General features: G+C 45.7%; 1 long non-coding RNA gene across 1 annotated transcript; it reads right to left on the bottom strand.

Annotated features, from left to right (window-relative positions):
- Window positions 1–8,225: 8,225 nt before the first annotated feature.
- LOC137310614 (uncharacterized) lies at window positions 8,226–10,151 on the bottom strand. Its single transcript, XR_010960137.1, has 2 exons — window positions 10,037–10,151; window positions 8,226–9,372 (listed from the first exon to the last, which is right to left on the bottom strand). It is a non-coding gene; the product is annotated as an uncharacterized lncRNA (long non-coding RNA).
- Between the last annotated feature and the right edge of the window lie 87 nt (window positions 10,152–10,238).

The following is a 10,238-nucleotide window of genomic DNA, read 5'->3' as shown; positions in this document are numbered from 1 at the left end:
ACTGCCCCGCTCTCTCCCCATAGCCCTGTATCAATCCCAAACTAATCCCACTGCCCCACTCTCTCCCCATAGCCCTGTATCAATCCCCAAACTAATCCCACTGCCCCGCTCTCTCCCCATAGTCCTGTATCAATCCCCAAACTGATCCCACTGCCCCGCTCTCTCCCCATAGTCCTGTATCAATCCCCAAACTAATCCCACTGCCCCGCTCTCTCCCCATAGCCCTGTATCAATCCCCAAACTAATCCCTCTGCCCCACTCTCTCCCCATAGCCCTGTATCAATCCCCAAACTAATCCCACTGCCCCGCTCTCTCCCCATAGCCCTGTATCAGTCCCCAAACTAATCCCACTGCCCCACTCTCTCCCCATAGCCCTGTATCAATCCCCAAACTAATCCCACTGCCCCGCTCTCTCCCCATAGCCCTGTATCAATCCCCAAACTAATCCCACTGCCCCACTCTCTCCCCATAGCCCTGTATCAATCCCCAAACTAATCCCACTGCCCCGCTCTCTCCCGATAGTCCTGTATCAATCCCAAACTAATCCCACTGCCCCGCTCTCTCCCCATAGCCCTGTATCAATCCCCAAACTAATCCCACTGCCCCGCTCTCTCCCCATAGTCCTGTATCAATCCCCAAACTAATCCCACTGCCCCACTCTCTCCCCATAGCCCTGTATCAATCCCCAAACTAATCCCACTGCCCCGCTCTCTCCCCATAGTCCTGTATCAATCCCAAACTAATCCCACTGCCCCGCTCTCTCCCCATAGCCCTGTATCAATTGCCAAACTAATCCCACTGCCCCGCTCTCTCCCCATAGTCCTGTATCAATCCCAAACTGATCCCACTGCCCCGCTCTCTCCCCATAGCCCTGTATCAATCCCCAAACTAATCCCACTGCCCCACTCTCTCCCCATAGCCCTGTATCAATCCCAAACTAATCCCACTGCCCCGCTCTCTCCCCATAGTCCTGTATCGATCCCCAAACTAATCCCACTGCCCCACTCTCTCCCCATAGTCCTGTATCGATCCCCAAACTAATCCCGCTCTCTCCCCATAGCCCTGTATCGATCCCCAAACTAATCCCACTGCCCCGCTCTCTCCCCATAGTCCTGGATCGATCCCCAAACTAATCCCACTGCCCCGCTCTCTCCCCATAGCCCTGTATCAATCCCAAACTAATCCCACTGCCCCGCTCTCTCCCCATAGCCCTGTATCAATCCCAAACTAATCCCACTGCCCCACTCTCTCCCCATAGCCCTGTATCAATCCCCAAACTAATCCCACTGCCCCGCTCTCTCCCCATAGCCCTGTATCAATCCCAAACTAATCCCACTGCCCCGCTCTCTCCCCATAGCCCTGTATCAATCCCAAACTAATCCCACTGCCCCGCTCTCTCCCCATAGCCCTGTATCAATCCCAAACTAATCCCACTGCCCCACTCTCTCCCCATAGCCCTGTATCAATCCCCAAACTAATCCCACTGCCCCGCTCTCTCCCCATAGCCCTGTATCAATCCCAAACTAATCCCACTGCCCCGCTCTCTCCCCATAGCCCTGTATCAATCCCAAACTAATCCCACTGCCCCGCTCTCTCCCCATAGCCCTGTATCAATCCCAAACTAATCCCACTGCCCCGCTCTCTCCCCATAGCCCTGTATCAATCCCAAACTAATCCCACTGCCCCACTCTCTCCCCATAGCCCTGTATCAATCCCCAAACTAATCCCACTGCCCCGCTCTCTCCCCATAGCCCTGTATCAATCCCAAACTAATCCCACTGCCCCGCTCTCTCCCCATAGCCCTGTATCAATCCCAAACTAATCCCACTGCCCCGCTCTCTCCCCATAGCCCTGTATCAATCCCAAACTAATCCCACTGCCCCACTCTCTCCCCATAGCCCTGTATCAATCCCAAACTAATCCCACTGCCCCACTCTCTCCCCATAGCCCTGTATCAATCCCACACTAATCCCACTGCCCCGCTCTCTCCCCATAGCCCTGTATCAATCCCACACTAATCCCACTGCCCCACTCTCTCCCCATAGTCCTGTATCAATCCCACACTAATCCCACTGCCCCACTCTCTCCCCATAGCCCTGTATCAATCCCAAACTAATCCCACTGCCCCACTCTCTCCCCATAGTCCTGTATCAATCCCCAAACTAATCCCACTGCCCCGCTCTCTCCCCATAGCCCTGTATCAATCCCCAAACTAATCCCACTGCCCCACTCTCTCCCCATAGCCCTGTATCAATCCCCAAACTAATCCCACTGCCCCACTCTCTCCCCATAGCCCTGTATCAATCCCAAACTAATCCCACTGCCCCACTCTCTCCCCATAGTCCTGTATCAATCCCCAAACTAATCCCACTGCCCCGCTCTCTCCCCATAGCCCTGTATCAATCCCCAAACTAATCCCACTGCCCCACTCTCTCCCCATAGCCCTGTATCAATCCCCAAACTAATCCCACTGCCCCACTCTCTCCCCATAGCCCTGTATCAATCCCACACTAATCCCACTGCCCCGCTCTCTCCCCATAGCCCTGTATCAATCCCACACTAATCCCACTGCCCCACTCTCTCCCCACAGCCCTGTATCAATCCCCAAACTAATCCCACTGCCCCACTCTCTCCCCATAGCCCTGTATCAATCCCCAAACTAATCCCACTGCCCCACTCTCTCCCCATAGCCCTGTATCAATCCCCAAACTAATCCCACTGCCCCACTCTCTCCCCATAGCCCTGTATCAATCCCCAAACTAATCCCACTGCCCCACTCTCTCCCCATAGCCCTGTATCAATCCCCAAACTAATCCCACTGCCCCACTCTCTCCCCATAGCCCTGTATCAATCCCCAAACTAATCCCACTGCCCCACTCTCTCCCCATAGCCCTGTATCAATCCCCAAACTAATCCCACTGTCCCACTCTCTCCCCATAGCCCTGTATCAATCCCCAAACTAATCCCACTACCCCGCTCTCTCCCCATAGCCCTGTATCAATCCAAGTCCCATTCACCCATCACCCCCTGCGCTCGGTGACCGACACTGGCTCCTGATCTGGCAATACCTCCGTTTTACAATTCTCATCCTTGTGTTCAAATCCCTCCATGGCCCTCGCCCCCTCCCTATCTCTCTAACCTCCTCCAGCCCCTACGACCCTCCGAGATCTCTGCCCTCCTCCAATTCCGCCCTCTTGTCCATCCCCCCCGATTCCCATCGCTCCACCATTGGCGGCCGTGCCTTCGGCTGCCGGGGGCCCCGAGCTCTGGAATTCCCTCCCTAAACCTCTCCGCCTCTCTCTCCTCCTCCTTTAAGACGCTCCTTAAAACCTCCCTCTTTGACCGAGCTTTTGGTCACCTGTCCTAATATCTCATGCGGCTCGGTGTCAAATTTTGTCTGATTAACGCTCCTGCGATGCTCCCCTGGGGACGTTTTACGACGTTAAAGGCACTATATAAATGAGAATTGGTGCTAAAAACCTCCAAGTTTCCATTGCTGGAGCCAGGTTTCTCGGCAATGATTCCCAGCTGTTCGGCTCCCCTTCCCTCCCGGGCCTCCTCCGCGCTGTTGGTCTGAAGATTGTCCATTGTTGAAAGTTGGGCTTTTTCCGAGTCTTTGGAAATATTTGGCCAAGACCGGAGTGAATTCCAGGAACTTGATGCAATTCCCTTCCAGCTGGGAAAGTCGGCTCCTCATTTCACAGTTTGCTCCACACAATCTGCTTGTTTTCCAAAACAGGTGAACAGTCGACCAGGTCCTGGAGATGTATCTGTGTGGCCTTCCCCGTCTGTGTCTGTTTATATATCTGTATGCATTGCATGTTTAGTGTGTGTGTTCGTGTGCATGTGTGCATGCATAAATGTATATGTGTGTGTATATGTGTGTATGAGCGTATGTTATGTGTGCGTATATATGTGTATATGTGTGTATATGTTGTGTGTGTGTATAGATGTGTGTGTTTATATGCTTTGTGTATATGTTGTATATATGTTATGTGTATATGTTGTATATGTGTGTATATATGTGTGTGTACATGTTGTGTATATGTGTGTATATGTTATGTGTATATGTTGTATATGTGTGTATATATGTGTGTGTACACATTGTGTATATGTGTGTATATATGTGTGTACACATTGTGTATATGTTATGTGTATATGTTGTATATGTGTGTATATATGTGTGTACACATTGTGTATATGTGTGTATATATGTGTGTACACATTGTGTATATGTTATGTGTATATGTTGTATATGTGTGTATATATGTGTGTGTACACATTGTGTATATGTGTGTATATGTTATGTGTATATGTTGTATATATGTGTGTACATGCTGTGTATATGTTATGTGTATATGTTGTATATGTGTGTATATATGTGTGTGTACATGTGTATATGTGTGTATATGTTATGTGTATATGTGAGTGTATATTATGTGTATAAGTGTGTGTATGTGTGTATATATATATATATCTGTATATGTGTATATGTGTGTCTGTATATGTGTATATATGTGTGCGTATTTGTGTTTTTTTTTATTCGTTCATGGGATGTGGGCGTCGCTGGCGAGGCCGGCATTTATTGCCCATCCCTGATCGCCCCTTGAGAAGGTGGTGGTGAGCCGCCTTCTTGAACCGCTGCAGTCCGTGTGGTGACGGTTCTCCCACAGTGCTGTTAGGAAGGGAGTTCCAGGATTTTGACCCAGTGACGATGAAGGAACGGCCGATATATTTCCAAGTCGGCATGGTGTGTGACTTGGAGGGGGACGTGCAGGTGGTGTTGTCCCCATGTGCCTGCTGCCCTTGTCCTTCTAGGTGGTAGAGGTCGCGGGTTTGGGAGGTGCTGTCGAAGAAGCCTTGGCGAGTTGCTGCAGTGCATCCTGTGGATGGTCCACACTGCAGCCACGGTGCGCCGGTGGTGAAGGGAGTGAATGTTTAGGGTGGTGGATGGGGTGCCAATCAAGCGGGCTGCTTTGTCCTGGATGGTGTCGAGCTTCTTGAGTGTTGTTGGAGCTGCACTCATCCAGGCAAGTGGAGAGTATTCCATCACACTCCTGACTTGTGCCTTGTAGATGGTGGAAAGGCTTTGGGGAGTCAGGAGGTGAGTCACTCGCCGCAGAATACCCAGCCTCTGACCTGCTCTTGTGTATATCTGTTTATGTGTGTACACATGTGTATATGTTTGCACGTATATATATATGTGCATGTGTATATGTGTGTGTATGTGTTTGTGTGTATATGTGTGTGCATGCGTATATGTATGTACATGTGCGTGTGTGTATGCTATGTGTATATTTAATGTGCATATCTTATGTGTATATGTACGTGTGTGTGTGTTTGTTATGTGTAAATGTTATGTGTGTGCATGTTATGTCTGTACATGTTATCTGTATATATTATGTGTATATGCTATGTCCAAATGTAGAGATCATAAATATAAGATCGTCACTGATAAATCCAATCGGGGAATTCAGGAGAAACTTCTTTCCCCAGAGAGCGGTGGGAATGTGGAACTCACTCCCACAAGGAGTGGTTGAGGTGAATAGTGGAGATGGATTTAAGGGGAAGCTGGATAAACACATGAGGGAGAGAGGAATAGAAGGAGATGGTGATAGGGTGAGATGGAGTAGGGAGGGAGGAGGCTCGTGTGGAGCATAAACACCGGGATAGACCACAGTCGGGCCGAATGGCCTGTTTCTGTGCTGTAGACTCGATGTAACATGATGACTCAATGTATATGTGATTTGTATATGTGATGTGTGTATATTATGTGTATGTTTTGTGTATATGTTATGAGTACATGTGGTGTGTATATGTTGTGTGTACATGTGTATATGTTGTGTATGTTAGCTCTATGTGTTATGTGTACATTACATGTATAAGTTGTGTGTATGTGTTTGTGTGTAAATGTTGTATTGATATGCTATGTGTTAATGTTGCATATATGTTGTGTGTATATGCTGTGTATATATGTTATTTCTGTATGTAATGTGTGCATGCTATGTGTATATATTATGTGCATGTTATGTCTGTACATTATGTATGTATGTTGTGTGTATACATTGTGTGCATATGTTTTGTGCGTAAGTTTTGTGCATGTTATGTATAGAATCATAGAATCATAGAAGTTTACAACATGGAAACAGGCCCTTCGGCCCAACATGTCCATGTCGCCCAGTTTATGCCACTAAGCTAGTCCCAATTGCCTGCACTTGGCCCATATCCCTCTATACCCATCTTACCCATGTAACTGTCCAAATGCTTTTTAAAAGACAAAATTGTACCCGCCTCTACTACTGCCTCTGGCAGCTCGTTCCAGACACTCACCACCCTTTGAGAGAAAAAATTGCCCCTCTGGACCCTTTTGTATCTCTCCCCTCTCACCTTAAATCTATGTCCCCTCGTTATAGACTCCCCTACCTTTGGGAAAAGATTTTGACTATCGACCTTATCTATGCCCCTCATTATTTTATAGACTCCTATAAGATCACCCCTAAACATGTGTGCATGTTATGTGTGTGTTATGTGTATATGTGATGTGTATACGTGATGTGTGTATTCTGTGTGTATATGCTGTGTGTTTTTATTAGGTGTATATATTGTGTATATGTTATGTGTATATGTTTTGCATATATATTATGTGTATATGTTTTGTGTATATATTATGTGTATATATTTTGTGTATATGTTTTGTTTATATGTTATGTGTATATATTTTGTTTATATGTTATGTGTGTATGTTTTGTGTATATGTTGTGTATATATTTTGTGTATATGTTATGTGTATATGTTTTGTGTATATGTTATGTATATATGTTTTGTGTATATGTTTTGTGTATACGTTATGTGTATATATTTTGTATGTATGTTTTGTGTATATGTTTTGTGTATATGTTTTGTGTATATGTTATGTGTATATATTTTGTATGTATGGTATGTGTATATGTTTTGTGTATATGTTATGTGTATGTATTTTTGTATATGTTATGTGTATATGTTATGTGTATATGTTTTGTGTATATGTTATGTGTATATATTTTGTATGTATGTTTTGTGTATATGTTTTGTGTATATGTTTTGTGTATATATTTTGTGTATATGTTTTTGTGTATATGTTTTGTGTATATGTTTTGTGTTTATGTTTTGTGTATATGTTATGTGTATATATTTTGTGTCTATGTTTTGTGTATATGTTTTGTGTATATGTTTTGTGTATATGTTATGTGTATATGTTTTGTGTATATGTTTTGTGTATATGTTATGTGTATATGTTTTGTGTATATGTTTTGTGTATATGTTTTGTGTATATGTTTTGTGTATATGTTATGTGTATATGTTTTGTGTATATGTTTTGTGTATATGTTTTGTGTATATGTTATGTGTATATATTTTGTATGTATGTTTTGTGTATATGTTTTGTGTATATGTTTTGTGTATATGTTATGTGTATATATTTTGTATGTATGTTTTGTGTATATGTTTTGTGTATATGTTTTGTGTTTATGTTTTGTGTATATGTTTTGTGTATATGTTTTGTGTATATGTTTTGTGTATATGTTTTGTGTATATATTTTGTGTATATGTTTTGTGTATATGTTTTGTGTATATGTTATGTGTATATGTTTTGTGTATATGTTTTGTGTATATGTTTTGTGTATATGTTTTGTGTATATGTTATGTGTATATGTTTTGTGTATATGTTTTGTGTATATGTTATGTGTATATGTTTTGTGTATATGTTTTGTGTATATGTTTTGTGTATATGTTATGTGTATATGTTTTGTGTATATGTTTTGTGTATATGTTTTGTGTATATGTTTTGTGTATATGTTATGTGTATATGTTTTGTGTATATGTTATGTGTATATATTTTGTATGTATGTTTTGTGTATATGTTTTGTGTATATGTTTTGTGTATATGTTTTGTGTATATGTTTTGTGTATATGTTTTGTGTATATGTTATGTGTATATGTTTTGTGTATATGTTTTGTGTATATGTTTTGTGTATATGTTATGTGTATATGTTTTGTGTATATGTTTTGTGTATATGTTTTGTGTATATGTTTTGTGTATATGTTATGTGTATATGTTTTGTGTATATGTTATGTGTATATGTTTTGTGCATATGTCTGTTGTCACTCGGTCCCTCCATTAGACCAATGATCGCGGTCCCAGTCTGTGTCCAGTCCATAAATTACACTCAGAGGAGCAAACCCCGTCAGATTGTTGGACTAGTTTCTTTATTTCACAAAGCTGGTTTACATATCGAACACAGCGAAGCACAGATCGAGGTCCTGGAGTGAGCATCCTCGGAATAATCCCGACACAACAATCCCCGGAGTGAGTGGGGAGTGACTCGTCCTGATTCCGCTCAAAGGGAAAGGCTCCCCTTGTTTTGACGTCAGACTCGAGACTCCTTCACTCCAAAAGCGTCACCCACCACTTTCACAGCGAGCTGAATGGCGCCTCGGTTAAAACAGCGCAGGTGGGAATTTGGCTCGGAGACCTTTTGCCGAGAAGCCAGAAACATGTTTGAGAAGGACAGGTTGGTGGTTTTCCAGTGTCTGGGGGCTGCCCGAGAGACTCTCCCCGCTCCTGCCTCCCCCTCTCCTGCCGACCCCCGCCTTGTGTTGAAAGAGATTTGCAAAGTCTCCATTTCCCCGATGATCTTCCCTTCCAGATTGGTTCTTGCAGGCGGTTCCAATCGATCTCAACACTCTCTCGCGATAGGACGGAGGAGAAGGGGGAACGATTCACTCTGGGGACGAACACAGACACAAACACGGACATCGACACACACAGAGTTTGATATAGGGGCACTGGAGAAGGTGCAAAAAAAAGATTTACTAGGATGACACCAGAACTGAGAGGTTGTTCCTATCAGGAAAGACCGATTTTCTCCAGAAAAGAGAAGGCTGAGGGGTGACCTGATCTTTAAGATTATGAAAGGGTTCGATAGGGTAGACGTAGAGAAGATATTTCCACTTGTGGGGGGAGACCAGAACTAGAGGGCCATAAATATAAGAGAGTCACTAATAAATCCAATCGGGGAATTCAGGAGAAACTTCTTCACCCAGAGAGCGGTGGGAATGTGGAACTTGGGACGGGAGTGAGTTTTGAGTGGTTTGAGAATGGGGTGGGAGACTGGGAGGAAGGGTGGGGGGTGTCCTGTATGCTGGACAGAGAGCCAATGGGTCATTTGTCATGACCGGAGAGTCTCGAAACCAAAACGGCGTCAGATCCCAAAGCTGGAGTCAAACACTTGTAGATATCGCTGGAACCAGATCCGCAGCTGGGGAGAGGTCGACGCTGGCCTGGGTATCTCCCACTGGGTGTTGCACTCCAGGTGGGCTCCTCATAATGACAGTCTACAAGAAATCGAATCACATCGAGTTACATGGAGTCTACACCATCGAAACAGGCCATTCGGCCCAACAGGTCTATCCCGGTGTTCCTGCTCCACACGAGCCTCCTCCCTCCCTACTCCATCTCACCCTCTCACCATCTCCTTCTATTCCTCTCTCCCTCATGTGTTTATCTGCCCCTCTCATTACCCCATTTTATATCCCCTCTCATTACCTCGTGTTGCCCCCCTGCTCGTGACCCCCGTGTTGCCCCCTTTCTCGTGACCCCGTGTTGCCCCCTTTCTCGTGACCCCGTGTTGCCCCCCTTTCTCGTGACCCCGTGTTGCCCCCTTTCTCGTGACCCCGTGTTGCCCCCTTTCTCGTGACCCCGTGTTGCGCCCCTGCTCGTGACCCCGTGTTGCCCCCTTTCTCATGACCCCGTGTTGTGCCCCTGCTCGTGACCTCCGTGTTCCTCCCTTTCCCATGACCCCGTGTTGCCCCCTTTCCCATGACCCCGTGTTGCCCCCTTTCCCGTGACCCCGTGTTTCCCCCTTTCCCGTGACCCCGTGTTGCCCCCTTTCCCGTGACCCCGTGTTGCCCCCTTTCCCGTGACCCCGTGTTGCCCCCTTTCCCGTGACCCCGTGTTGCCCCCTTTCCCGTGACCCCCCTCTGGGCGCCCTCTGCTCACCATATCGCGGAATGTTATGGCCCTCAATGCCTTCCTGGCGTAGACGGCGAGCACGATTGAAATAACGACCTCCAGGAGAGTGAGCAAGAGGAGCAGCATCGCAATTGTGGAAATAATCACCTAACGGATAAGAGTAAAGTGGATCTCGTCAGTGTGAACACATCCCATCTGTGTCAGAGCTCACACTCACTCCGCTCGAGGC

Source organism: Heptranchias perlo, unplaced genomic scaffold, assembly GCF_035084215.1.
Source record: "Heptranchias perlo isolate sHepPer1 unplaced genomic scaffold, sHepPer1.hap1 HAP1_SCAFFOLD_265, whole genome shotgun sequence".
Classification (NCBI taxonomy): Eukaryota; Metazoa; Chordata; class Chondrichthyes; order Hexanchiformes; family Hexanchidae; genus Heptranchias; species Heptranchias perlo.
This window is presented reverse-complemented; position numbering and strand designations above follow the sequence as displayed.